Source organism: Myotis daubentonii, chromosome 2 (assembly GCF_963259705.1).
Source record: "Myotis daubentonii chromosome 2, mMyoDau2.1, whole genome shotgun sequence".
In the NCBI taxonomy this organism is placed as follows: domain Eukaryota; kingdom Metazoa; phylum Chordata; class Mammalia; order Chiroptera; family Vespertilionidae; genus Myotis; species Myotis daubentonii.
In genome coordinates, this window is record NC_081841.1 from 42887115 (window position 1) to 42914680 (window position 27566).

Genomic DNA, 27566 nt, shown 5'->3' on the forward strand with positions numbered 1-27566 from the left:
CAGAGGCTACAACATCAACAGAAGGCAGTGGCACATCTGGAACTGGATTCAGAACTGGTGAGGAAGAGTTTCCGCAGTTGGGGTTTACCATTAATGATGCCTCTTCTTAGCCTGGCTGCTGGGAGGGGTGCTTTCCTACAGAGTGGTTCTCATTTGCTTCCAGTTCTTCTTAGATTTAATTTTTTTGGAAAACTCTCAATATTGGCTTCCAGTCTTACAGGTGTAACTTTGTAAGAAAAAGGCTGCCTGTCAAATCAGTATGAGAGATTTAACTTGTGATGGCACAGACATCACTAGGATGTCAGTGTGAGATGAGAAATATTATATATATGAGGATTTGGACAAGCAATGTGAACTCTTAAACAGGCATATCCTATGCAGAGGGGTTCTCGCTCAAAATGCCAATAATTGTATCAATATTTTTCTGGGACATTGAAATATTTTCCTGTTTATCCTTGTATGGTAGGCACCACTGTGCGGATGAGACATGAATGTAAGAGAAAGGCCCCTCTTTAACCATATTTGACTGAATGGAATTTCTGGGACAGTTTCTCATGCTGAGAACATTACTGTTTTTATTGCTTTCTTACTGATTTTCATCATATTTAAACCAGATTCTCACCTCATCAGGAAGTAGAGACAGGGCCCTTTGCTATATCAAAGATATATATGGAGCCCTTCTAGAGTGAGGACATCAGAAGATGGACAGGACACTTGTTGAAGATCTCAAACCTTTTGTGGTTTGGGCATCACTGGAATAGCCCTTGGCACAACTGTTGCTCCTGGCACTTCCAACATAGGGGAGGCAATAGGGTGACATAGGATTTTCTAATGCCCTCTCACAGGTTAGTTGTCTGCTCTGATTTGATTCATTGCAGGACTACCACCATATATTTTCAGTGATCCTGAAATATTCCTTCATTACCTCTTTTCCACCCTATTTCCCCCAGTGGCCACAACATTCAATGTGGCACAACTAGAATTTGAATAGACACAGTGGAGTGGTGCTAAGCTAATACCTAAATTTCATGATAACCTGCTTAAAGCAATCTTCCAAAAATTTTGTACACTATTTATATATGTTATGTTGGGAAAGTTCAGGTTTTTAAAAGATAAGCTAGAACTGGGAGGAGGGGAGTTATGGCGGGAAAAAAGAGGAACAAATGTAATAATCTGAACAATAAAGATTTAATTAAAAAAAAAGATAAGCTAGATATTACATTGCAACCTTATTGCCTGAGCTTACAAGGGCCTTCAGTAGACAACCATGAGTCTAAACGATGACAAATAAATAGGTAGTGTATATATAGAGAGATTTCTTTCTTCCCGCTATAAAAAGAGATATGATAGTTGAGAACTCAGTAAAATGGTTATAGAAAAAAATGTTACGTGGGGCTCATAAGGATGAATCCTTATCACTAAAGTCACAGGGTTATAGTTTGGTATTACATGAAGATGTAGATTTTTATTTAAATCATGCAGTGAAAAAACAACTGAGCTAAGGATCACCACCATTTTCTTCTTGTAAGTAATACTGATAAAGTCTCTGGAAAACCTCTGGAACCTGGCAGATATGTCACAGGCAAATCTGAAAATACAGTAAAAACTTGACAATGGCAGCTTGTATGATCTATTCTTACAATAGCCAAGTGTGTTCTTTCCCACCACCTGGTCTTACTCCTTCCCTTATTTTCTCTCTCAGAGGCCACTACTTCCACAGGAGGAAGTGGGACCACCCAAGCAGGACTTGTAGGAGGTGATTTTTTTTTCATCTTAATCTCTGGGGTTTTTAACCAACTCCCTGTTTGTGTGTAGAGTAAACACATAAGTGGGAAAGTGGGCGAAGGAATTGGCCTGCATTTCTTTGGGGAGCACAGCATGCCAGAGTCACAAACTTAGATAAGCCTGAAAACCATAGTCTCATATTCCCCATCTAGAGTGCAAGGCTCAGTCCTACAGAGCTAGTTCTTTGATTGGCAGGTATGAGGCCACCCTGTGGCCCTGCTCCTGCCTATTAAGGCCCCAACCTTTATATATGGTTGGACATTTTCTTATAGCCTTTACTAACATCTGTCACTTTGACTTTTCATATTTGTTGATCACTGTTGGTCTCCAGTTGCTAGAATGTAAGCCACATTAGAGGAGGGATCTTTGAATATTCTGCTCACTGACATATCCAAATGCCTAAAACATCATTACATAGAAAAGATGCTTAATAAAGATTTGTGAAATCATGAAATGTGTATTGATTTTGAAGCTCAAACTACTTGCTTTAATAGGTACCACAACACTTTCACCTGGAGCCAGCAGCAGTTCACAGAAAACCACGCCAGGTAGGGTCACTAAGAAAATTCACCATAGGAGAGTGTTAGAGTCACACATTTCCACTTTAAACCTTGCAGTGTCAAAAGGCTTCAGGTAATTGATGACGAACTTTTACAAAGATGAAGCATCATCTGCTTTTTTCATCCTTTAGGCACCTCTGTCACACCTGGGAGTCCAGGGACTGGAAGTGAAAAAGGTGAGGGTGACATAAGACCTCCTTTCCCTTTCCCTGGCATCAGTAAAGAAGGGACCTCCAGTAGCAACAATGATCAATAGTTGGGGCAGGGAAGGACATTGTGGAAAGTTGTGGACAGTTAAGTTCCCTCTGAAACAGAGATCCTAAGGATAGGTCTTCTGGTCATTCAAGGACACACAGCTGCCTCTGTACTGAAGAGGGAGCTAATGCTCTATTGATGCCTTTATCTTTGTCATCTTTAGGTGCTACACAGGAATTCCCCAGGACAACCATTATACCTGGGAGTTCCCACACAGGTAGGTTAACAAGAAGAAATCTCCATATTTAAAACCATAATATAGGTATTAGGTCTGCTCTGATAAAATATCAAATAATCCTTTTCCTAATATCCCAGTTCCTCCCATCTCACCTTTCACCATTTTGTTTTATCAGAGGCCACAATGTTAACAGAAAGCAGTGGCACTTCTGGAACTGGATTCAGAGGTGGTGAGTAAAAGCTCCTGCAGCTGGGGGTTTAATATTAACTGTGACTATTGTTAACCTGGCCTGCTGGGAGGTGAGCTTTCCTGAAGAGTGGTTCACACATGCTGCCAGATCTTAGATGTAACATTTTGGAAAAGTTCTCAACACTGGCTTCTAGTCGTTCCTGTTATAACATTCTAAAGAGGGGCTGGTGGTAGAATCAATAGGAGAGGTTTATCCTGTGATGGCATACACATCACTAAGATGTTAGGAGTGCTGAGAAATATTATGTCACTGGGAAGGAGCCAAAACAATGAGAACTCTTAAACAGGTCTATCGAGGGAAATTCTCTAGGCCAACAATTATGGCTGGGAGTTCCCACACAGGTAGAATAACGAGAAGAAATCTTCATATTTAACCCCATACTGTAGTTAGTATTCTTGTTCTGACCTAATATGTCAGTAATATTTTCCCTAATATCACAAAACCTCTGACCTCTCCATTCATCATTTCTTCCTGCAGCTGGCACTCCTGGAACAGGATCCAGACCAGGTGAGAATGAGTACCTCACAGTTGGGGTTTACCATTAATTAGGACTCTCCACAAGCTCCCATTTTGGAGGTGTTCTTTCCTGCAGAGTTGTTTGTATTTACTCAGTATTTTCTTTGATTTCACATAGTAGCAATAAACTGTCAATGCCTGCTCATGCCTCACAGCTGTAACTTCCTTAGGAATGGCTATTGGTGAAATCCCTGTAAGAGGTTTCCTCTTTGATGGCATATACATCACTAAGATGATAGAAGACCCAAGAAATATTCTATATGTGGGTAGAAGAGAAAGCAATGTGAACTCTTAAGCCTGCGGTACATATAGGTCCTCTTGCTTAAAAGTGCAATAGGGATAGTCAGTATTTTTTGGCACATTCAAATGGTTTTCTGGTTTTCCTCTCACATTAGGCGCCACTGCATTGCCACCAGGCCAAGCAACTGGGAGTGTGACAGGTGAGCCTGGGAGAAACCCAGCTTTCTTCTTCATTTTAAGTGAGTGGAATGTCTGCAGAGGGTGCCTTACATTGGAAATATTGCAGTTTTTACTACTTTCTTAGTGATATGGATTATAGGAAAGTTATATTATTGTCACTTCATCAGGAAGTAGTGAAAGGGCCCTTTGATATAAGAAAGATACACTTAGAATCTTTCTAGAGTCAGCTCTTTAAGAGCTGTATAGGAGTCACCAAGAGGCCCCGTTGGAGATCTCAGAAATTTTGTGTTTCAGGCACCACTGGTCCAGCTGTTGGCACAACTATTGCACCTGGCAGTTCCAACACAGGTCAGTCAACAAGGTGGCAGGGAATCTTTCAGATGAGATTCCTCTTCTATTGTTATCCTGTGTAGCAGAACTACCCTACCTTTCTGTGGTCCTCAAATAATTTTCAATGATCTCTATCCTCTTTTCCTCTATATTGGAGGCCAGGACTTCTCTAGAAGATGGTGGAATAACAAGAGTTTTTTGTGTGTTTTTTCCCTTCTCTTAGAATCCACAACTTCCACAGGAGGCAGTAAGGCTACACAGGGGAGATTGCCAGGAGGTAAGCTTCTTAGTCCAAAGCCCAGATAATTAATGACGAACTTTTACAAAAATGAAGCATCATCTGCCTTTTTCTTCCTTTAGGCACCTCTGTCACACCTGGGAGTCCAGGGACTGGAAGTGGAACAGGTGAGGGTGACATAAGACCTCCTTTCTCTTTCACTGGGATCTTGGAAAAGGGAACTCCAGTAGCAACAATGATCCATAGGTGGGGCAAGGAAGGACATTGTGGAAAGTTATGGACAGTTATGTTCCCTCTGAAACAGAGATCCTAAGCAAAGGTCTTCTGGCCATTCAAGGACACACAGCTGCTTCAGTACTGAAGAGGGAGCTAATGCTGTGTTGATGACTTTATCTTTCTCATTTTTAAGTCCTACAAAGGAATTCACTAGGGCAAGCATTATATCTGGGGTTCCCACACAGATAGGTTCACAAGAAGAAATCTCCACATTTAAACCCAATATCATTATGTCTCCACTGATAAAATATCAACATAATTCGTCTCTCATTTCACAAATCCTCATTCCTCACCCTTCACCATTTCCTTCCTTCAGAGGCTACAACATCAACAGAAGGCAGTGGCACATCGGGAACTGGATTCAGAACTGGTGAGGAAGAGTTTCCGCAGTTGGGGTTTACCATTAATGATGGCTCTTCTCAGCCTGGCTGCTGGGAGGGATGCTTTCCTGCAGAGTGGTTCTCATTTGCCTCCAGTTCTTAGATTTATCATATTTTGGGAAACTCTCAATATTGGCTTCCAGTCTTACAGGTGTAACTTTGAAGGGAAAGGCTGCTGGTGAAATCAGTATGAGAGATTTAACTTGTGATGGCACAGACATCACTAGGATGTCAGTGTGAGAGGAGAAATATTATATATATGAGGAGAGGGAAAAGCAATGTGAACTCTTAAACAGGCATATCCTATGCACAAGGGTTCCTGCTCAAAATGCCAATAAGTATATCAATATTTTTCTGGGACATTGAAATATTTTCCTGTTTATCCATGAATGGTACACACCACTGTGCGGATGAGACATGAATGTAGGAGAAAGGCCCCTCTTTAACCATATTTGACTGAATGGAATTTCTGGGACAGTTTCTCATGCTGAGAACATTACTGTTTTTATTGCTTTCTTACTGATATTCGTCATATTAAAACCAGATTCTCATCTCATCAGGAAGTAGAGACAGGGCCCTTTGCTATAACAAAGATATATCTGGAGTCCTTGGAGGATGTTAGGACATGGACAGGACACATGTTGAAGATCTCAAAACTTTTGTGTTTTGGGCATCACTGGAATAGCCCTTGGCACAACTGTTGCTCCTGGCACTTCCAACATAGGGGAGGCAACAGGGTGACATAGGATTTTCTAATGCCCTCTAACAGGTTAGTTGTCTGCACTGATTTTATTCATTGCGGGACTACCACCATGAATTTTTAGTGATCCTGAAATATTCTTTCATTACCTCTTTTCCACCCTTTTTCCGCCTGTGGCCACAACATTCAAAGTGGCACAACTAGAATTTGAATAGACACAGCGGAGTGGTGCTAAGATAACACCTACATTTCATGATTACCTGCTTAAAGCAACTTCCAAAAATTTTCTACACTATTTATATATGTTATGTTGTGAAAGTTTAGGTTTTTAAAAGATAAGCTAGACATTACATTGCCTTCTTATTGCCTGAGCTTACAAGGGCCTTCAGTAGACAACCATGAGTCTAAACAATGACAAATAAATAGAGAGTATAGAGAGAGATATTTCTCTCTTCCCGCTATAAAAAGAGATATGATAGTTGAGAACTCAGCAAAATGGTTATACAAAAAAAATGTTATGTGGGGCACATAAGGATGAATTCTTAACACTAAAAGTCACAGGGTTATAGTTTGGTATTACATGAAGATGTAGATTTGTGTTTAAATAATGCGGTGAAAAAACAACTGAGCTAGGATCACCACTATTTTCTTCTTGTAAGTAATACTGATAAAGTCTCTGGAAAACCTCTGGAACCTGGCAGACATGTCACAGGCAAATCTGAAAATACAGCAAAAACTTGACATTGGCAACTTGTATGATCTATTCTGACAATAGCCAAGTGTGTTCTTTCCCACCACCTAGTCTTACTCCTTCGTAATCTTTTCTCTCTCAGAGGCCACTACTTCCACGGGAGGAAGTGGGACCACCCAAGCAGGACTTGTCGGAGGTGAGTTTTACTTTAAACTGAATCTCTGAGGTTTTTAACCAACTCCCTGTTTGTGTGTAACACATGAGTGGGAAGGTGGACGAAGGAAATGTGCCTGTATTTCCTTGGGGAACACAGCATGCAGGAGTCACAAACTTTGATAAGCCTGAAAACCATATTCTCATATTCCCCATCTAGATTGCAAGGCCCAGGCCTACAGAGCTAGTTCTTTGATTGGCAGGTATGAGGCCACACTGTGGCCCTGCCCCTGCCTATCAAGGCCCCAACCTTTATATATGGTTGGACATATTCTTGTAGCCTTTCCTAAAATCTGCCACTTTGACTTTTCATGTTTGTTGATCACTGTTTGTTTCCAGCTGCTAGAATGTAAGCCACATTAGAGGAGGGATCTTTGAATATTCTGTTCACTGATATATCCAAACGCCTAAAACATTATTACATAGAAAAGATGCTTAATAAATATTTGTGGAATCATGAAATGTGTATTTTGAAGCTCACACTACTTGCTTTAATAGGTACCACAACACTTTCACCTGGAGCCAGCAGCAGTTCACAGAAAACTAACCCAGGTAGGGTCACTAAGAAAATTCACCATAGGAGAGTGTTAGAGTCACACATTTCCACTTTAAAACTTGCAGGGTCAAATGCCTTCAGGTAATTGTTGACGAACTTTTACAGAGATGAAGCATCATCTGCCTTTTTCTTCCTTTAGGCACCTCTGTCACACCTGGGAGTCCAGGGACTGGAAGTGAAACAGGTGAGGGTGACATAAGACCTCCTTTCTCTTCCCCTGGCATCAGTAAAGAAGGGAACTCCAGTAGCAACAATGATCAAAAGGTGGGGCAGGGAAAGACATTGTGGAAAGTTGTGGACAGCTAAGTTCCCTCTGAAACAGAGATCCTAAGGATAGGTCTTCTGGTCATTCAAGGACACACAGCTGCCTCCTTACTGAAGAGGGAGCTAATGCTCTGTTGATGCCTTTATCTTTGTCATCTTTAGGTGCTACACAGGAATTCTCAAGGACAACCATTATACCTGGGAGTTCCCACACAGGTAGGTTAACAAGAAGAAATCTCCATATTTAAAACCATAATATAGGTATTAGGTCTGCTCTGATAAAATATCAAATAATCCTTTGCCTAATATCCCAATTCCTCCATCTCACCCTTCATCATTTTCTTTCATCAGAGGCCACAACGTTAACAGAAGGCAGTGGCACTTCTGGAACTGGATTCAGAGGTGGTGAGTAAGAGCTCCTGCAGCTGGGGGTTTAATATTAACTGTGACTATTGTTAACCTGGCCTCTGTGAGGTGAGCTTCCCTGCAGAGTGGTTCAAACATGCTGCCAGGTCTTAGATGTAACATTTTGGAAAGGCTCTCAACACTGGCTTCTGGTCGTTCCAATTGTAACATTCTAAAGAGGGGTTGGTGGTAGAATCAATAGGAGAGGTTTATCCTGTGATGGCATACCCATCACTAAGATATTAGGAGAAGCTGAGAAATATTCTATCTCTGGGAAGGAGCCACAACAATGAGGACTCTGAAACAGGCCTATCGAGGGAAATTCTCAGGCCAACTATTATACCTGGGAGTTGCCACACAGGTAGGGTAACGAGAAGAAATCTTCATATTTAACCCCATACTGTAGTTAGTATTCTTGTTCTGACCTAATATGTCAGTAATGTTTTCCCTAATATCCCAAATCCTCTGACCTCACCATTCATCATTTCTTCCTTCAGCTGGCACTCCTGGAACAGGATCCAGACCAGGTGAGAATGAGTACCTCACAGTTGGGGTTTACCATTAATTAGGACTCTCCACAAGCTCCCATTTTGGAGGTGTTCTTTCCTGCAGAGTTGTTTGTATTTACTCAGTATTTTCTTTGATTTAACATAGTAGCAATAAACTGTCAATGCCAGCTTATGCCTCACAGCTGTAACTTCCTTAGGAATGGCTATTGGTGAAATCCCTGTAAGAGGTTTCCTCTTTGATGGCATATACATCACTAAGATGATAGAAGACCCAAGAAATATTCTATATGTGGGTAGAAGAGAAAGCAATGTGAACTCTTAAGCCTGTGCTACATATAGGTCCTCTTGCTTAAAAGTGCAATAAGGATAGTCAGTATTTTTTGGCACATTCAAATAGTTTTCTGGTTTTCCTCTCACAATAGGCGCCACTGCAATGCCACCAGGCCAAGCAACTGGGAGTGTGACAGGTGAGCCTGGGAGAAACCCAGCTTTCTTCTTCATTTTAAGTGAGTGGAATGTCTGCAGAGGGTGCCTTACATTGGAAATATTGCAGTTTTTACTACTTTCTTAGTGATATGGATTATAGGAAAGTTATATTATTGTCACTTCATCAGGAAGTAGTGAAAGGGCCCTTTGATATAAGAAAGATACACTTAGATTCTTTCTAGAAGCAGCTCTTTAAGAGCTGTATAGGAGTCAACAAGCGGCACCGTTGAAGATCTCAGAAATTTTGTGTTTCAGGCACCACTGGGCCAGCTGTTGGCACAACTGTTGCACCTGGCAGTTCCAACACAGGTCAGTCAACAAGGTGGCAGGGAATCTTTCAGATGAGATTCCTCTTCTATTGCTATCCTGTGTAGCAGAACTACCTTATGTTTCTGTGGTCCTCAAATAATTTTCAATGATCTCTATCCTCTTTTCCTCCATATTGGGGGCCAGGACTTCTGTAGAAGATGGTAGAATAACAAGAGTTTTTTTTTTTTTTTTTTTTTCCCTTCTCTTAGAATCCACAACTTCCACAGGAGGCAGTAAGGCTACACAGGGAAGATTGCCAGGAGGTAAGCTTCTTAGTCCAAAGGCCATGTAATTAATGACGAACTTTTACAAAAATGAAGCACTATCTGCCTTTTTCTTCCTTTAGGCACCTCTGTCACACCTGGGAGTCCAGGGACTGGAAGTGGAACAGGTGAGGGTAACATAAGACCTCCTCTCTATTTCACTAGGATCTTGGAAAAGGGAACTCCAGTAGCAACAATGATCCATAGGTGGGGCAGGGAAGGACATTGTGGAAAGATATGGACAGTTATGTTCCCTCTGAAACAGAGATCCTAAGAAAAGGTCTTCTGGTCATTCAAGGACACACAGCTGCTTCATTCCTGAAGAGGGAGCTAAGGCTGTGTTGATGGCTTTATCTTTCTCATGTTTAAGTCCCACAAAGGAATTCACTAGGAAAATCATTATATCTGTGGGTTCCCACACAGATAGGTTCACAAGAAGAAATCTCCAGATTTAAACCCAATATCATTATGTCTCCACTGATAAAATATCACCATAATTCTTCTCTCCTATCACAAATCCTCATTCCTCACCCTTCACCATTTCCTTCCTTCAGAGGCTACAACATCAACAGAAGGCAGTGGCACATCGGGAACTGGATTCAGAACTGGTGAGGAAGAGTTTCTGCAGTTGGGGTTTATCATTAATGATGGCTCTTCTTAGCCTTGCTGCTGGGAGGGGTGCTTTCCTGCAGAGTGGTTCTCATTTGCTTCCAGCTCTTAGATTTACCATATTTTGGAAAACTCTCAAATTGGCTTCCAGTCTTACAGGTGTAACTTTGTAAGGAAAGGCTGCTGGTGAAAGCAGTATGAGAGATTTAACTTGTGAAAGCATTGACAACACTAGGATGTCAGTGTGAGATGAGAAATATTATATATATGCGGAGAGGGACAAGCAATGTGAACTCTTAAACAGGCATAACCTATGCACAGGGGTTCTCGCTCAAAATGCCAATAATTGTATCAATATTTTTCTGGGACATTGAAATATTTTTTTGTTTATCCTTGTATGGTAGGCACCACTGTGAGGAGGAGACATAAATATAGGAGAAAGGCCCCTCTTTAACCATATTTGACTGAATGAAATTTCTGGGACAGTTTCTCATGCTGGAACATTACTGTTTTTATTGCTTTTTTACTGATATTCGTCCTAATAAAACCAGATTCTCACCTCATCAGGAAGTAGAGACAGGGCCCTTTGCTATAACAAAGATATTTATGGAGCCCTTCTAGAGGGTGGTCATCAAGAGATGGACAGGACACATGTTAAAGATCTCAAACCTTTTGTGTTTTAGGAACCACTAGAATAGCCCTTGGCACAACTGTTGCTCCTGGCACTTCTAACATAAGGGAGGCAACAGGGTGACATAGGATTTTTTCATGCCCTCTGAAAGATTAGTTGTCTGCACTGATGTTATTCATTGTATTTTCAGTGATCCTGAAATGTTATTTCATTACCTCTTTTCTACCCTAATTTCCCCCATGGCCACAACATTCAAAGTGGTACAACTAGAATTGGAATAGACACAGGGGAGTGTTCCTAAGCTAACACCTACATATTATAATAACCTTAAAGCAGTCTTCTAAAAATTTTCTACACTATTTATATATGTTACTTCAGGGAAAGTTCAGATTTTAAAAAGTTAAGCTACACATTACATTGCCTCCTTATTGCCTAAGCTTACAAGGGCCTTCTGTAGAGACCATGAGTCTAACCCATGACCAAAAAAAAAAGGTAGCATATAGAGAGATATTTCTATGTTCCCTCCTTAAAAAGAGACATGATAGTTGAGAACTCAGTAAAATAGTTATACAAAAAAAAATTTGCATAGGGTACTTGGGATGACTTCTTGGGAAGAAAAGTCACAGTGTTATAGTTTGCTATTACATGAAGACGTAGATTTTTATTTAAATCATGCGATGAAAAAAAATTGAGCTAGGATCACCACCATTTTCTTCTTGTAAGTAATATTGGAAAAGTCTCTGCAAAAACTCTGGAACCTGGAATATATGCCACAGGCAAATCTGAAAATACAGTAAAAATTTGACATTGGCAGCTTGTATGATCTATTCTGACAATAGCCAAGTGTGTTCTTTCCCATCACCTAGTCTTACTCCTTCCCTTCTTTTCTCTCTCAGAGGCCACTACTTCCACGGAAGGAAGTGGGACTACCCAAGCAGGACTTGTAGGAGGTGAGTTTTATTTTTAACTGAATCTTTGGGGTTTTGAATTAAATCCCTGTACGCGTGGTGGAATAAATACTTGAGTGGGAAGGAAACACATGAAGGCATAGGAAATGAGCCTGTATTTCCTTGGGGAACACAGCATACCAGAGTCACAAACTTTGATAAGCCTGAAAACCATATTCTCATATTCCCCCATCAGATTACAAGGCCCAGTCCTACTGAGCTAGTTCTTTGATTGGCAGGTATGAGGGCACCCTGTGGCCCTGCCCCTGCCTATCAAGGCCCCAACCTTTATATATGGTTGGACATTTTCTTATAGCCTTTACTAACATCTGTCACTTTGACTTTTCATGTTTGTTGATCACTGTTGGTATTCAGCTGCTAGCATGTAAGCCACATTAGGGGAGGGATCTTTGAATATTCTGCTCACTGATATATCCAAACGCCTAAAACATTATTACATAGAAAAGATGCTTAATAAATATTTGTGGAATCATGAAATGTGTATTTATTTTGAAGCTCACACTACTTGCTTTAATAGGTACCACAACACTTTCACCTGGAGCCAGCAGCAGTTCACAGAAAACTAACCCAGGTAGGGTCACTAAGAAAATTCACCATAGGAGAGTATTAGAGTCACACATTTCCACTTTAAGCCTTGCAGTGTCAAATGCCTTCAGGTAATTGATGACAAACTTTTACAAAGATGAAGCATCATCTGCCTTTTTCTTCCTTTAGGCACCTCTGTCACACCAGGGAGCCCAGGGACTGGAAGTGAAAAAGGTGAGGGTGACATAAGACCTCCTTTCTCTTTCCCTGGCATCAGTAAAGAAGGGAACTCTAGTAGCAACAATGATCAAAAGGTGGGGCAGGGAAGGACATTGTGGAAAGTTGTGGACAGCTAAGTTCCCTCTGAAACAGAGATCCTAAGGATAGGTCTTCTGGTCATTCAAGGACACACAGCTGCCTCCCTAATGAAGAGGGAGCTAATGCTCTGTTGATGCCTTTATCTTTGTCATCTTTAGGTGCTACACAGGAATTCCCCAGGACAACCATTATACCTGGGAGTTCCCACACAGGTAGGTTAACAAGAAGAAATCTCCATATTTAAAACCATAATATAGGTATTAGGTCTGCTCTGATAAAATATCAAATAATCCTTTTCCTAATATCCCAGTTCCTCCCATCTCACCCTTCACCATTTTGTTTTATCAGAGGCCACAATGTTAACAGAAAGCAGTGGCACTTCTGGAACTGGATTCAGAGGTGGTGAGTAAGAGCTCCTGCAGCTGGGGGTTTAATATTAACTGTGACTATTGTTAACCTGGCCTCTGGGAGGTGAGCTTTCCTGCAGAGTGGTTCACACATGCTGCCAGTTCTTAGATGAAACATTTTGGAAAAGGTCTCAACACTGGCTTCTAGTCATTCCTGTTATAACATTCTAAAGAGGGGCTGGTGGTAGAATCAATAGGAGAGGTTTATCCTGTGATGGCATACCCATCACTAAGATGTTAGGACAAGCTGAGAAATATTATGTCTCTAGGAAGTGGCCAAAACCATGAGAACTCTTAAACAGGCCTATGGAGGGAAATTCTCTAGGCCAACAATTATGGCTGGGAGTTCCCACACAGGTAGGATAACAAGAAGAAATCTTCATATTTAACCCCATACTGTAGTTAGTATTCTTGTTCTGACCTAATATGTCAGTAATGTTTTCCTTAATATCAAAAAACCCTGACCTCTCCATTCATCATTTCTTCCTGCAGCTGGCACTCCTGGAACAGGATCCAGACCAGGTGAGAATGAGTACCTCACAGTTGGGGTTTACCATTAATTAGGACTCTCCACAAGCTCCCATTTTGGAGGTGTTCTTTCCTGCAGAGTTGTTTGTATTTAATCAGTATTTTCTTTGATTTCACATAGTAGCAATAAACTGTCAATGCCTGCTCATGCCTCACAGCTGTAACTTCCTTAGGAATGGCTATTGGTGAAATCCCTGTAAGAGGTTTCCTCTTTGATGGCATATACATCACTAAGATGATAGAAGACCCAAGAAATATTCTATATGTGGGTAGAAGAGAAAGCAATGTGAACTCTTAAGCCTGTGCTACATATAGGTCCTCTTGCTTAAAAGTGCAATAGGGATAGTCAGTATTTTTTGGCACATTCAAATAGTTTTCTGGTTTTCCTCTCACATTAGGCGCCACTGCATTGCCACCAGGCCAAGCAACTGGGAGTGTGACAGGTGAGCCTGGGAGAAACCCAGCTTTCTTCTTCATTTTAAGTGAATGGAATGTCTGCAGAGGGTGCCTTACATTGGAAATATTGCAGTTTTTACTACTTTCTTAGTGATATGGATCATAGGAAAGGTATATTATTGTCACCTCATCAGGAAGTAGTGAAAGGGCCCTTTGATATAACAAAGATACACTTAGATTCTTTCTAGAGGCAGCTCTTTAAGAGCTGTATTGGAGTCACCAAGAGGCACCATTGGAGATCTCAGAACTTTTGTGTTTCAGGCACCAGTGGTCCAGCTGTTGGCACAACTGTTGCACCTGGCAGTTCCAACACAGGTCAGTCAACAAGGTGGCAGGGAACCTTTCAGATGAGATTCCTCTTCTATTGTTATCCTGTGTAGCAGAACTACCTTACCTTTCTGTGGTCCTCAAATAATTTTCAATGATGTCTATCCTCTTTTCCTCTATATTGGGGGCCAGGACTTCTGTAGAAGATGGTGGAATAACAAGAGGTTTTTTTTCTTTCCGTTCTCCTAGAAGCCACAACTTCCACAGGAGGCAGTAAGGCTACACAGGGAAGATTGCCAGGAGGTAAGCTTCTTAGTCCAAAGCCCAGCTAATTGATGACAAACTTTTACAAAGATGAAGCATCATCTGCCGTTTTCTTCCTTTAGGCACCTCTGTCGCACCTGGGAATCCAGGAACTGGAAGTGGAACAGGTAAGGGTGACATAAGGCCCCCTTTCTCTTTCCCTGGCATCCATATAAAAAGGGAACTCCAGTAGCGACAATGATCCATAGGTGGGGCAGGGAAGGACATTGTGGAAAGATATGGACAGTTATGTTCCCTCTGAAACAGAGATCCTAAGAAAAGGTCTTCTGGTCATTCAAGGACACACAGCTGCTTCAGTACTGAAGAGGGAGCTAATGCTGTGTTGATGGCTTTATCTTTCTCATTTTTAAGTCCTATACAGGAATTCACTAGGGCAAGCATTATATCTGGGTTTCCCGCACAGATAGGTTCAAAAGAAGAAATTTCCACATTTAAACCCAATATAATTATGTCTCCACAGACAAAATATCACCATAATTTTTCTCTCATACCCCAAATCCTCATTTCTCACCCTTCACCATTTCCTTCCTTCAGAAGAGGCTACAACATCAACAGAAGGCAGTGGCACATCGGGAACTGGATTCAGAACTGGTGAGGAAGAGTTTCCACAGTTGGGGTTTACCATAAATGATGGCTCTTCTTAGCCTTGCTGCTGGGAGGGGTGCTTTCCTGCAGAGTGGTTCTCAATGCTTCCAGTTCTTAGATTTACCATATTTTGGAAAACTCTCAATATTGGCTTCCAGTCTTATAAGTGTAACTTTGTAAGAAAAGGCTGCCTGTCAAATCAGTATGAGAGATTTAACTTGTGATAGCATAGACATTACTAGGATGTCAGTGTGAGATGAGAAATATTATATATATGAGGAGAGGGAAAAGCAATGTGAACTCTTAAACAGGCATATCCTATGCACAGGGTTCTCGCTCAAAATGCCAATAATTGTATCAATATTTTTCTGGGACATTGAAATATCTTCCTGTTTATCCTTGTATGGTAGGCACCACTGTGCGGATGAGACATGAATGTAAGAGAAAGGCCCCTCTTTAACCATATTTGACTGAATGGAATTTCTGGGACAGTTTCTCATGCTGAGAACATTACTGTTTTTATTGATTTCTTACTGATATTGGTCCTAATAAAACCAGATTCTCACCTCATCAGGAAGTAGAGTCAGGGCCCTTTGCTATAACAAAGATACACCTAGAGCCCTTCTGGAGGGAGGACATCAGGAGATGGACAGGACACATGTTAAAGATCTCAAACCTTTTGTGTTTCAGGCACCACTAGAATAGCCCTTGGCACAACTGTTGCTCCTGGCACTTCCAACATAGGGGAGGCAACAGGGTGACATAGGATATTCTCATGCCCTCTCAAAGATTAGTTGTCTGCGCTGATATTATTTATTGTATTTTCAGTAATCCTGAAATATTATTTCATTACCTCTTTTCTTCCCTATTTTTCCAGTGGCCACACATTCAAAGTGGTACAACTAGAATTGGAATAGACACAGGGGAGTGTTCCTAAGCTAACACCTACATATTATAATAACCTTAAAGCAGTCTTCTAAAAATTTTCTACACTATTTATATATGTTACTGTTGGGAAAGTTCAGATTTTAAAAAGATCAGCTACACATTACATTGCCTCCTTATTGCCTAAGCGTACAAGGGCCTTCAGCAGAAAACCATGAGTCTAACCAATGACCAATAAATAGGTAGCATATAGAGAGATATTTCTATGTTCCCTCCATAAAAAGAGACATGATAATTGAGAACTAGGTAAAATAGCTATAGAAAAAAAAATGTTGCATAGGGCACTTTGGATCACCTCTTGGCAGTAAAAGTCACAGGGTTATAGTGTGCTATCACATGAAGATGTAGATATTTATTTAAATCACGTGATGAAAAAACAACTGAGCTAGGACCACCACCATTTTCTTCTTGTAAGTAATATTGGAAAAGTCTCTGGAAAAACACTGGAACCTGGACGATATGTCACAGGCAAATCTGGAAATACAGTAAAAATTTGACATTGGCAGCTTGTATGATCTATTCTGAGAATAGACAAGTGTGTCCTTTTCACCACGTGGTCTTACTCCTTTCCTTCTTTAACAGAGGCCACTACTTCCACAGAAGGAAGTGGGACTACCCAAGCAGGACTTGTAGGAGGTGAGTTTTTTTTTAAACTGAATCTCTGGGGTTTTGAATCAAATCCCTGTTTGTGTATAGAGTAAACAAATGAGTGGGAAGGAAACATTTGAAGACGAAGGAAATGGGCCTGTATTTCCTCAGGGAACACAGCATGCCAGAGTCACAAATTTAGATTAAGCTTGAAAACCATATTCTCAAATTCCCCATCAGATTGCAAGGCCCAGGCCTACAGAGCTAGTTCTGTGATTGGCAGGTATGAGGCCACCCTGTGGCCCTGCCCCTGCCTATCAAGGCCCCAACCTTTATATATGGTTGGACATTTTCTTATAGCCTTTACTAACATCTGCCACTTTGACTTTTAATGTTTGTTGATCACTGTTGGTCTCCAGTTGCTAGAATGTAAGCTACATTAGGGGAGGGAACTTTGAATATTCTGTTCACTGATAAATCCAAATGCCTAAAATATTATTACACAGAAAAGATGCTTAATAAATATTTGTGGAATCATGAAATGTGTATTGATTTTTGAAGCTCACTCTACTTGCTTTAATAGGTACCACAACACTTTCACCTGGAGCCAGCAGCAGTTCACAGAAAACCACGCCAGGTAGGGTCACTAAGTAAATTCACCATAGGAGAGTATTAGAGTCACACATTTCTACTTTAAACCTTGCAGTGTCAAACGCCTTCAGGTAAATGATGACAAACTTTTACAAAGATGAAGCATCATCTGCCTTTTTCTTCCTTTAGGCACCTCTGTCGCACCAGGAAGTCCAGGGACTGGAAGTAAAAAAGGTGAGGGTGACATAAGACCCCCGTCCTTTTGCACTAGGCTCTTGGAAAAGGGAACTCCAGTAGCAAAAATGATCCATACATGGGCAAGGAAGGACATTGTGGAAAGTTATGGACAGTTATGTTCCCTCTGAAACAGAGATCCTAAGAAAAGGTCTTCTGGTCATTCAAGGACACACAGCAGCTTCAGTCCTGAAGAGGGAGCTAATGCTGTGTTGATGGCTTTATCTTTCTCATTTTTAAGTCCTACACAGGAATTCACTAGGAAAATCATTATATCTGGGGGTTCCCACACAGATAGGTTCACAAGAAGAAATCTCCACATTTAAGACAATAGCATTATGTCTCCACTGATAAAATACACCATAATTCTTCTCTCCTATCACAAATCCTTATTCCTCACCCTTCACCATTTTCCTCTTTCAGCGGCTACAACATCAACAGAAGGCAGTGGCACATCTGGAACTGGATTCAGAACTGGTGAGGAAGAGTTTCCGCAGTTGGGGTTTACCATTAATGATGCCTCTTCTTAGCCTGGCTTGATGGGAGGGGTGCTTTCCTGCAGAGTGTTTCTCATTTGCTTCCAGTTCTTCTTAGATTTAATTTTTTTGGAAAACTCTCAATATTGGCTTCCAGTCTTACAGGTGTAACTTTGTAAGAAAAGGCTGCCTGTCAAATCAGTATGAGAGATTTAACTTGTGATGGCACACACATCACTAGGATGTCAGTGTGAGATGAGAAATATTATATATATGAGGAGAGGGAAAAGCAATGTGAACTCTTAAACAGGCATATCCTATGCAGAGGGGTTCTCGCTCAAAATGCCAATAATTGTATCAATATTTTTCTGGGACATTGAAATATTTTCCTGTTTATCCTTGTATGGTAGGCACCACTGTGCGGATGAGACATGAATGTAAGAGAAAGGCCCCTCTTTAACCATATTTGACTGAATGGAATTTCTGGGACAGTTTCTCATGCTGGAACATTACTGTTTTTATTGCTTTCTTACTGATTTTCATCATATTTAAACCAGATTCTCACCTCATCAGGTAGTAGAGACAGGGCCCTTTGCTATATCAAAGATATATATGGAGCCCTTCTAGAGGGAGGACATCAGAAGATGGACAGGACACTTGTTGAAGATCTCAAACCTTTTGTGGTTTGGGCATCACTGGAATAGCCCTTGGCACAACTGTTGCTCCTGGCACTTCCAACATAGGGGAGGCAATAGGGTGACATAGGATTTTCTAATGCCCTCTCACAGGTTAGTTGTCTGCTCTGATTTGATTCATTGCAGGACTACCACCATATATTTTCAGTGATCCTGAAATATTCCTTCATTACCTCTTTTCCACCCTATTTCCCCCAGTGGCCACAACATTCAACGTGGCACAACTAGAATTTGAATAGACACAGTGGAGTGGTGCTAAGCTAATACCTACATTTCATGATAACCTGCTTAAAGCAATCTTCCAAAAATTTTGTACACTATTTATATATGTTATGTTGGGAAAGTTCAGGTTTTTAAAAGATAAGCTAGAACTGGGAGGAGGGGAGTTATGGGGGGAAAAAAGAGGAACAAATGTAATAATCTGAACAATAAAGATTTAATAAAAAAAAGATAAGCTAGATATTACATTGCAACCTTATTGCCTGAACTTACAAGGGCCTTCAGTAGACAACCATGAGTCTAAACAATGACAAATAAATAGGTAGTGTATATATAGAGATATTTCTTTCTTCCCGCTATAAAAAGAGACATGATAGTTGAGAACTCAGTAAAATGGCTATAGAAAAAAATGTGACCTGGGGCTCATAAGGATGAATTCTTATCACTAAAGTCACAGGGTTATAGTTTGGTATTACATGAAGATGTAGATTTTTATTTAAATCATGCAGTGAAAAAGCAACTGAGCTAGGATCACCACCATTTTCTTCTTGTAAGTAATACTGATAAAGTCTCTGGAAAACCTCTGGAACCTGGCAGATATGTCACAGGCAAATCTGAAAATACAGTAAAAACTTGACAATGGCAGCCTGTATGATCTATTCTTACAATAGCCAAGTGTGTTCTTTGCCACCACCTGGTCTTACTCCTTCCCTTATTTTCTCTATCAGAGGCCACTACTTCCACAGAAGGAAGTGGGACCACCCAAGCAGGACTTGTAGGACGTGAGGTTTTTTTTTCATCTTAATCTCTGGGGTTTTTAACCAACTCCCTGTTTGTGTGTAGAGTAAACACATAAGTGGGAAAGTGGGCGAAGGAATTGGCCTGCATTTCTTTGGGGAGCACAGCATGCCAGAGTCACAAACTCTGATAAGCCTGAAAACCATATTCTCATATTCCCCATCAGATTGCAAGGCCCAGGCCTTCAGAGCTAGTTCTTTGATTGGCAGGTATGAGGGCACCCTGTGGCCCTGCCCCTGCCTATCAAGACCTCAACCTTTATATATGGTTGGACATATTCTTGTAGCCTTTACTAACATCTGTCACTTTGACTTTTCATATTTGCTGATCACTGTTGATCTCCAGCTGCTAGAATGTAAGCCACATTAGGGGAGGGATCTTTGAATATTCTGCTCACTGACATATCCAAATGCCTAAAAAATCATTACATAGAAAAGATGCTTAATAAATATTTGTGGAATCATGAAATGTGTATTGATTTTGAAGCTCACACTACTTGCTTTAATAGGTACCACAACACTTTCACCTGGAGCCAGCAGCAGTTCACAGAAAACCACGCCAGGTAGGGTCACTAAGAAAATTCACCATAGGAGAGTATTAGAGTCACACATTTCCACTTTAAGCCTTGCAGTGTCAAATGCCTTCAGGTAATTGATGACGAACTTTTACAAAGATGAAGCATCATCTGCCTTTTTCTTCCTTTAGGCACCTCTGTCACACCAGGGAGTCCAGGGACTGGAAGTGAAAAAGGTGAGGGTGACATAAGACCTCCTTTCCCTTTCCCTGGCATCAGTAAAGAAGGGACCTCCAGTAGCAACAATGATCAATAGTTGGGGCAGGGAAGGACATTGTGGAAAGTTGTGGACAGCTAAGTTCCCTCTGAAACAAAGATCTAAGGATAGGTCTTCTGGTCATTCAAGGACACACAGCTGCCTCTGTACTGAAGAAGGAGCTAATGCTCTATTGATGCCTTTATCTTTGTCATCTTTAGGTGCTACACAGGAATTCCCCAGGACAACCATTATACCTGGGAGTTCCCACACAGGTAGGTTAACAAGAAGAAATCTCCATATTTAAAACCATAATATAGGTATTAGTTCTGCTCTGATAAAATATCAAATAATCCTTTTCCTAATATCCCAGTTCCTCCCATCTCACACTTCACCATTTTGTTTTATCAGAGGCCACAATGTTAACAGAAAGCAGTGGCACTTCTGGAACTGGATTCAGAGGTGGTGAGTAAGAGCTCCTGCAGCTGGGGGTTTAATATTAACTGTGACTATTGTTAACCTGGCCTCTGGGAGGTGAGCTTTCCTGCAGAGTGGTTCACACATGCTGCCAGTTCTTAGATGTAACATTTTGGAAAAGGTCTCAACACTGGCTTCTAGTCGTTCCTGTTATAACATTCTAAAGATGGGCTGGTGATAGAATCAATAGGAGAGGTTTATCCTGTGATGGCATACACATCACAAAGATGTTAGGAGAAGCTGAGAAATATTATGTCTCTGGGAAGGAGCCAAAACAATGAGAACTCTTAAACAGGTCTATCGAGGGAAATTCTCTAGGCCAACAATTATGGCTGGGAGTTCCCACACAGGTAGGATAACAAGAAGAAATCTTCATATTTAACCCCATACTGTAGTTAGTATTCTTGTTCTGACCTAATATGTCAGTAATATTTTCCCTAATATCACAAAACCTCTGACCTCTCCATTCATCATTTCTTCCTGCAGCTGGCACTCCTGGAACAGGATCCAGACCAGGTGAGAATGAGTACCTCACAGTTGGGGTTTACCATTAATTAGGACTCTCCACAAGCTCCCATTTTGGAGGTGTTCTTTCCTGCAGAGTTGTTTGTATTTACTCAGTATTTTCTTTGATTTCACATAGTAGCAATAAACTGTCAATGCCTGCTCATGCCTCACAGCTGTAACTTCCTTAGGAATGGCTATTGGTGAAATCCCTGTAAGAGGTTTCCTCTTTGATGGCATATACATCACTAAGATGATAGAAGACCCAAGAAATATTCTATATGTGGGTAGAAGAGAAAGCAATGTGAACTCTTAAGCCTGCGCTACATATAGGTCCTCTTGCTTAAAAGTGCAATAGGGATAGTCAGTATTTTTTGGCACATTCAAATAGTTTTCTGGTTTTCCTCTCACATTAGGCGCCACTGCATTGCCACCAGGCCAAGCAACTGGGAGTGTGACAGGTGAGCCTGGGAGAAACCCAGCTTTCTTCTTCATTTTAAGTGAGTGGAATGTCTGCAGAGGGTGCCTTACATTGGAAATATTGCAGTTTTTACTACTTTCTTAGTGATATGGATTATAGGAAAGTTATATTATTGTCACTTCATCAGGAAGTAGTGAAAGGGCCCTTTGATATAAGAATGATACACTTAGATTCTTTCTAGAGTCAGCTCTTTAAGAGCTGTATAGGAGTCACCCAGAGGCACCGTTGAAGATCTCAGAACTTTTGTGTTTCAGGCACCACTGGTCCAGCTGTTGGCACAACTATTGCACCTGGCAGTTCCAACACAGGTCAGTCAACAAGGTGGCAGGGAATCTTTCAGATGAGATTCCTCTTCTATTGTTATCCTGTGTAGCAGAACTACCCTACCTTTCTGTGGTCCTCAAATAATTTTCAATGATCTCTATCCTCTTTTCCTCTATATTGGGGGACAGGACTTCTGTAGAAGATGGTGGAATAACAAGAGGTTTTTTCCCTTCTCCTAGAAGCCACAACTTCCACAGGAGGCAGTAAGGCTACACAGGGAAGATTGCCAGGAGGTAAGCTTCTTAGTCCAAAGCCCAGGTAATTAATGAGGAACTTTTACAAAAATGAAGCATCATCTGCCTTTTTCTTCCTTTAGGCACCTCTGTTGCACCTGGGAGTCCAGGGACTGGAAGTGGAACAGGTAAGGGTTATATAAGACCTCCTTTCTCTTTCACTAGGATCTTGGAAAAGGGAACTCCAGTAGCAACAATGATCCATAGGTGGGGCAGGGAAGGACATTGTGAAAAGATATGGACAGTTATGTTCACTCTGAAACAGAGATCCTAAGAAAAGGTCTTCTGGTCATTCAAGGACACACAGCTGCTTCAGTCCTGAAGAGGGAGCTAATGCAGTGTTGATGGCTTTATCTTTCTCATTTTTAAGTCCTACACAGGAATTCACTAGGGCAAGCATTATATCTGGGTTTCCCGCACAGATAGGTTCACAAGAAGAAATCTCCACATTTAAACCCAATATCATTATGTCTCCACTGATAAAATATCACCATAATTCTTCTCTCCTATCACAAATCCTCATTCCTCACCCTTCACCATTGTCTTCCTTCAGAAGAGGCTACAACATCAATAGAAGGCAATGGCACATCGGGAACTGGATTCAGAACTGGTGAGGAAGAGTTTCCGCAGTTGGGGTTTACCATTAATGATGGCTCTTCTTAGCCTGGCTGCTGGGAGGGGTGCTTTCCTGCAGAGTGGTTCTCATTTGCTTCCAGTTCTTAGATTTACCATATTTTGGGAAACTCTCAATATTGGCTTCCAGTCTTACAGGTGTAACTTATTAATGAAAGGCTGCTGGTGAAAGCAGTATGAGAGATTTAACATGTGATTGTATAGACATCACTAGGATGTCAGTGTGAGATGAGAAATATTATATATATGAGGAGAGGGAAAAGCAATGTGAACTCTTAAACAGGCATAACCTATGCACAGGGGTTGTCGCTCAAAATGCCAGTAATTGTATCAATTTTTTTCTGGGACATTGAAATATTTTCCTGTTTATCCTTGTATGGTGGGCACCAGTGTGAGGAGGAGACATAAATATAGGAGAAAGGCACCTCTTTAACCATATTTGACTGAATGGAATTTCTGGGACAGTATCTCATGCTGAGAACATTACTGTTTTTATTGCTTTTTTACTGATATTGGTCCTAATAAAACCAGATTCTCACCTCATCAGGAAGTAGAGACAGGGCCCTTTGCTATAACAAAGATATATATGGAGCCCTTCTAGAGGGTGGTCATCAGGAGATGGACAGGACACATGTTAAAGATCTCAAACCTTTTGTGTTTTAGGCACCACTAGAATAGCCCTTGGCACAAGTGTTGCTCCTGGCACTTCCAACATAAGGGTGGCAACAGGGTGACATAGGATTTTGTCATGCCCTCTCAAAGATTGGTTGTCTGCACTGATATTATTCATTGTATTTTCAGTGGTCCTGAAATATTATTTCATTACCTCTATTCTACCCTAATTTCCCCCATGGCCACAACATTCAAAGTAGTACAACTAGAATTGGAATAGACACAGGGGAGTGTTCCTAAGGTAACACCTACATATCATAATAACCTTCTTAAAGCAGTCTTCTAAAAATTTTCTACACTATTTATATATGTTACTTCAGGGAAAGTTCAGATTTTAAAAAGTTAAGCTACACATTACATTGCCTCCTTATTGCCTAAGCTTACAAGGGCCTTCTGTAGAGACCATGAGTCTAACCAATGACCAAAAAAAAAGGTAGCATATAGAGAGATATATCTATGTTCCCTCCATAAAAAGAGACATGATAGTTGAGAACTCAGTAAAATAGTTATACAAAAAAATTTTTTATAGGGTACTTGGGATGACTTCTTGGGAAGAAAAGTCACAGGGTTATAGTTTGCTATTACATGAAGATGTAGATTTTTATTTAAATCATGGGATGAAAAAAAAATTGAGCTAGGATCACTACCATTTTCTTCTTGTAAGTAATATTGGAAAAGTCTCTGCAAAAACTCTGGAACCTGGAATATATGCCACAGGCAAATCTGAAAATACAGTAAAAATTTGACATTGGCAGCTTGTATGATCTATTCTGACAATAGCCAAGTGTGTTCTTTCCCATCACCTAGTCTTACTCCTTCCCTTCTTTTCTCTCTCAGAGGCCACTACTTCCACGGAAGGAAGTGGGACTACCCAAGCAGGACTTGTAGGAGGTGAGTTTTATTTTTAACTGAATCTTTGGGGTTTTGAATTAAATCCCTGTATTCGTGGTTGAATAAATACTTGAGTGGGAAGGAAACACTTGAAGGCATAGGAAATGAGCCTGTATTTCCTTGGGGAACACAGCAAACCAGAGTCACAAACTTTGATAAGCCTGAAAACCATATTCTCATATTTCTCCATCAGATTGCAAGGCCCATGCCTACAGAGCTAGTTCTTTGATTGGCAGGTATGAGGGCACCCTGTGGCCCTGCCCCTGCCTATCAAGGCCCCAACCTTTATATATGGTTGGACATTTTCTTATAGCCTTTACTAACGTCTGTCACTTTGGCTTTTCGTGTTTGTTGATCATGGTGGTATTCAGCTGCTAGAATGTAGGGGAGGGATCTTTGAGTATTCTGCTCACTGATATATCCAAACGCCTGAAACATTATCACATAGAAAAGATGCTTAATAAATATTTGTGGAATCTTGAAATGTGTATGTATTTTTAAGCTCACACTACTTGCTTTAATAGGTACCACAACACTTTCACCTGGAGCCAGCAGCAGTTCACAGAAAACCACGCCAGGTAGGGTCACTAAGAAAATTCACCATAGGAGAGTATTAGAGTCACACATTTCCACTTTAAGCCTTGCAGTGTCAAACGCCTTCAGGTAATTGATGACAAACTTTTACAAAGATGAAGCATCATCTGCCTTTTTCTTCCTTTAGGCACCTCTGTCACACCAGGGAGTCCAGGGACTGGAAGTGGAACAGGTGAGGGTGACATAAGACCTCCTTTCTCTTTCCCTGGCATCAGTAAAGAAGGGAACTCCAGTAGCAACAATGATCAAAAGGTGGGGCAGGGAAGGACATTGTGGAAAGTTGTGGACAGTTAAGTTCCCTCTGAAACAGAGATCCTAAGGATAGGTCTTCTGGTCATTCAAGGACACACAGCTGCCTCTGTACTGCAGAGGGAGCTAATGCTCTATTGATGCCTTTATCTTTATCTTTGTCATCTTTAGGTGCTACACAGGAATTCCCCAGGACAACCATTATACCTGGGAGTTCCCACACAGGTAGGTTAACAAGAATAAATCTCCATATTTAAAACCATAATATAGGTATTAGGTCTGCTCTGATAAAATATCAAATAATCCTTTTCCTAATATCCCAGTTCCTCCCATCTCACCCTTCACCATTTTCTTTCATCAGAGGCCACAACATTAACAGAAGGCAGTGGCACTTCTGGAACTGGATTCAGAGGTGGTGAGTAAGAGCTCCTGCAGCTGGGGGTTTAATATTAACTGTGACTATTGTTAACCTGGCCTGCTGGGAGGTGAGCTTCCCTGCAGAGTGGTTCACACATGCTGCCAGGTCTTAGATGTAACATTTTGGAAAAGTTCTCAACACTGGCTTCTAGTCGTTCCTGTTGTAACATTCTAAAGAGGGGCTGGTGGTAGAATCAATAGGAGAGGTTTATCCTGTGATGGCATACCCATCACTAAGATGTTAGGAGAAGCTGAGAAATAGTATGTCTCTGGGAAGGAGCCCAAACAATGAGAACTCTTAAACAGGCCTATGGAGGGAAATTCTCTAGGCCAACTATTATACCTGGGAGTTCCCACACAGGTAGGATAACAAGAAGAAATCTTCATATTTAACCCCATACTGTAGTTAGTATTCTTGTTCTGACCTAATATGTCAGTAATTTTTTCCTTAATATCCCAAATCCTCTGACCTCACCATTTATCATTTCTTTCTTCAGCTGCCACAACACCAGCAGAAGGTAGTGGCACTCCTGGAACAGGATCCAGACCAGGTGAGAATGAGTACCTCACAGTTGGGGTTTACCATTAATTAGGACTCTCCACAAGCTCCCATTTTGGAGGTGTTCTTTCCTGCAGAGTTGTTTGTATTTTCTTTGATTTCACATAGTAGCAATAAACTGTCAATGCCTGCTCATGCCTCACAGCTATAACTTCCTTAGAACGGCTATTGGTGAAATCCCTGTAAGAGGTTTCCTGTTTGATGGCATATACATCACTAAGATGATAGAAGACCCGAGAAATATTCTATATGTGGGTAGAAGAGAAAGCAATGTGAACTCTTAAGCCTGTGCTACATATATAGGTCCTCTTGCTCAAAAGTACAATAAGGATAGTATTTTTTGGCACATTCAAATAGTTTTCTGGTTTTCGTCTCACATTAGGTGCCACTGCAGTGTCACAAGGCCAAGCAACTGGGAGTGTGACAGGTGAGCCTGGGAGAAACCCAGCTTTCTTCTTCATTTTAAGTGAATGGAATATCTGTAGAGGGTGCCTTACATTGGAAATATTGCAATTTTTACTACTTTCCTAATGATATGGATTATAGGGAAGTTATATGATTGTCACCTCATCAGGAAGCAGTGAAAGGGCCCTTTCATATAACAGATCCACTTAGATTTCTTCTAGAGGCAGTTCTTTAGGAGCTGTATAGGAGTCACCAAGAGGCACCATTGGAGATCTCAGAACTTTTGTGTTTCAGGCACCTCTGGGCCAGCTGTTGGCACAACTGTTGCACCTGCCAGTTCCAACACAGGTGAGTCATCAAGGGGTGGGGAATCTTTCATGAGTCTGTCTTGATGAGATTCCTCTTCTATTGTTATCCTGTGTAGCAGAACTACCCTACCTTTCTGTGGTCCTCAAATAATTTTCAATGATCTCTATCCTCTTTTCCTCTATATTGGAGGCCAGGACTTCTGTAGAAGATGGTGAAATAACAAAAGGGGTTTTTTTCCCCTTCTCTTAGAATCCACAACTTCCACAGGAGGCAGTAAGGCTACGCAGGGAAGATTGCCGG

At 41.1% G+C, this 27566-nt stretch overlaps 5 long non-coding RNA genes across 5 annotated transcripts; all 5 read left to right on the top strand.

The window, feature by feature from the left end:
- LOC132227461 (uncharacterized) lies at positions 1-12364 on the top strand. Its single transcript, XR_009451189.1, has 3 exons — positions 1-57; positions 11721-11774; positions 12310-12364. It is a non-coding gene; the product is annotated as an uncharacterized LOC132227461 (long non-coding RNA).
- A 1169-nt stretch (positions 12365-13533) lies between these two features.
- On the top strand, positions 13534-14599 carry LOC132227460 (uncharacterized). The gene is made up of 4 exons (XR_009451188.1): positions 13534-13564; positions 13969-14013; positions 14288-14341; positions 14543-14599. It is a non-coding gene; the product is annotated as an uncharacterized LOC132227460 (long non-coding RNA).
- A 549-nt stretch (positions 14600-15148) lies between these two features.
- On the top strand, positions 15149-17375 carry LOC132227456 (uncharacterized). Its single transcript, XR_009451185.1, has 3 exons — positions 15149-15208; positions 16730-16783; positions 17319-17375. It is a non-coding gene; the product is annotated as an uncharacterized LOC132227456 (long non-coding RNA).
- Positions 17376-20254: 2879 nt separating this feature from the next.
- LOC132227457 (uncharacterized) lies at positions 20255-20793 on the top strand. Its single transcript, XR_009451186.1, has 3 exons — positions 20255-20310; positions 20454-20498; positions 20740-20793. It is a non-coding gene; the product is annotated as an uncharacterized LOC132227457 (long non-coding RNA).
- Positions 20794-25934: 5141 nt separating this feature from the next.
- LOC132227459 (uncharacterized) lies at positions 25935-26980 on the top strand. Its single transcript, XR_009451187.1, has 3 exons — positions 25935-25991; positions 26491-26544; positions 26935-26980. It is a non-coding gene; the product is annotated as an uncharacterized LOC132227459 (long non-coding RNA).
- Positions 26981-27566: the final 586 nt, after the last annotated feature.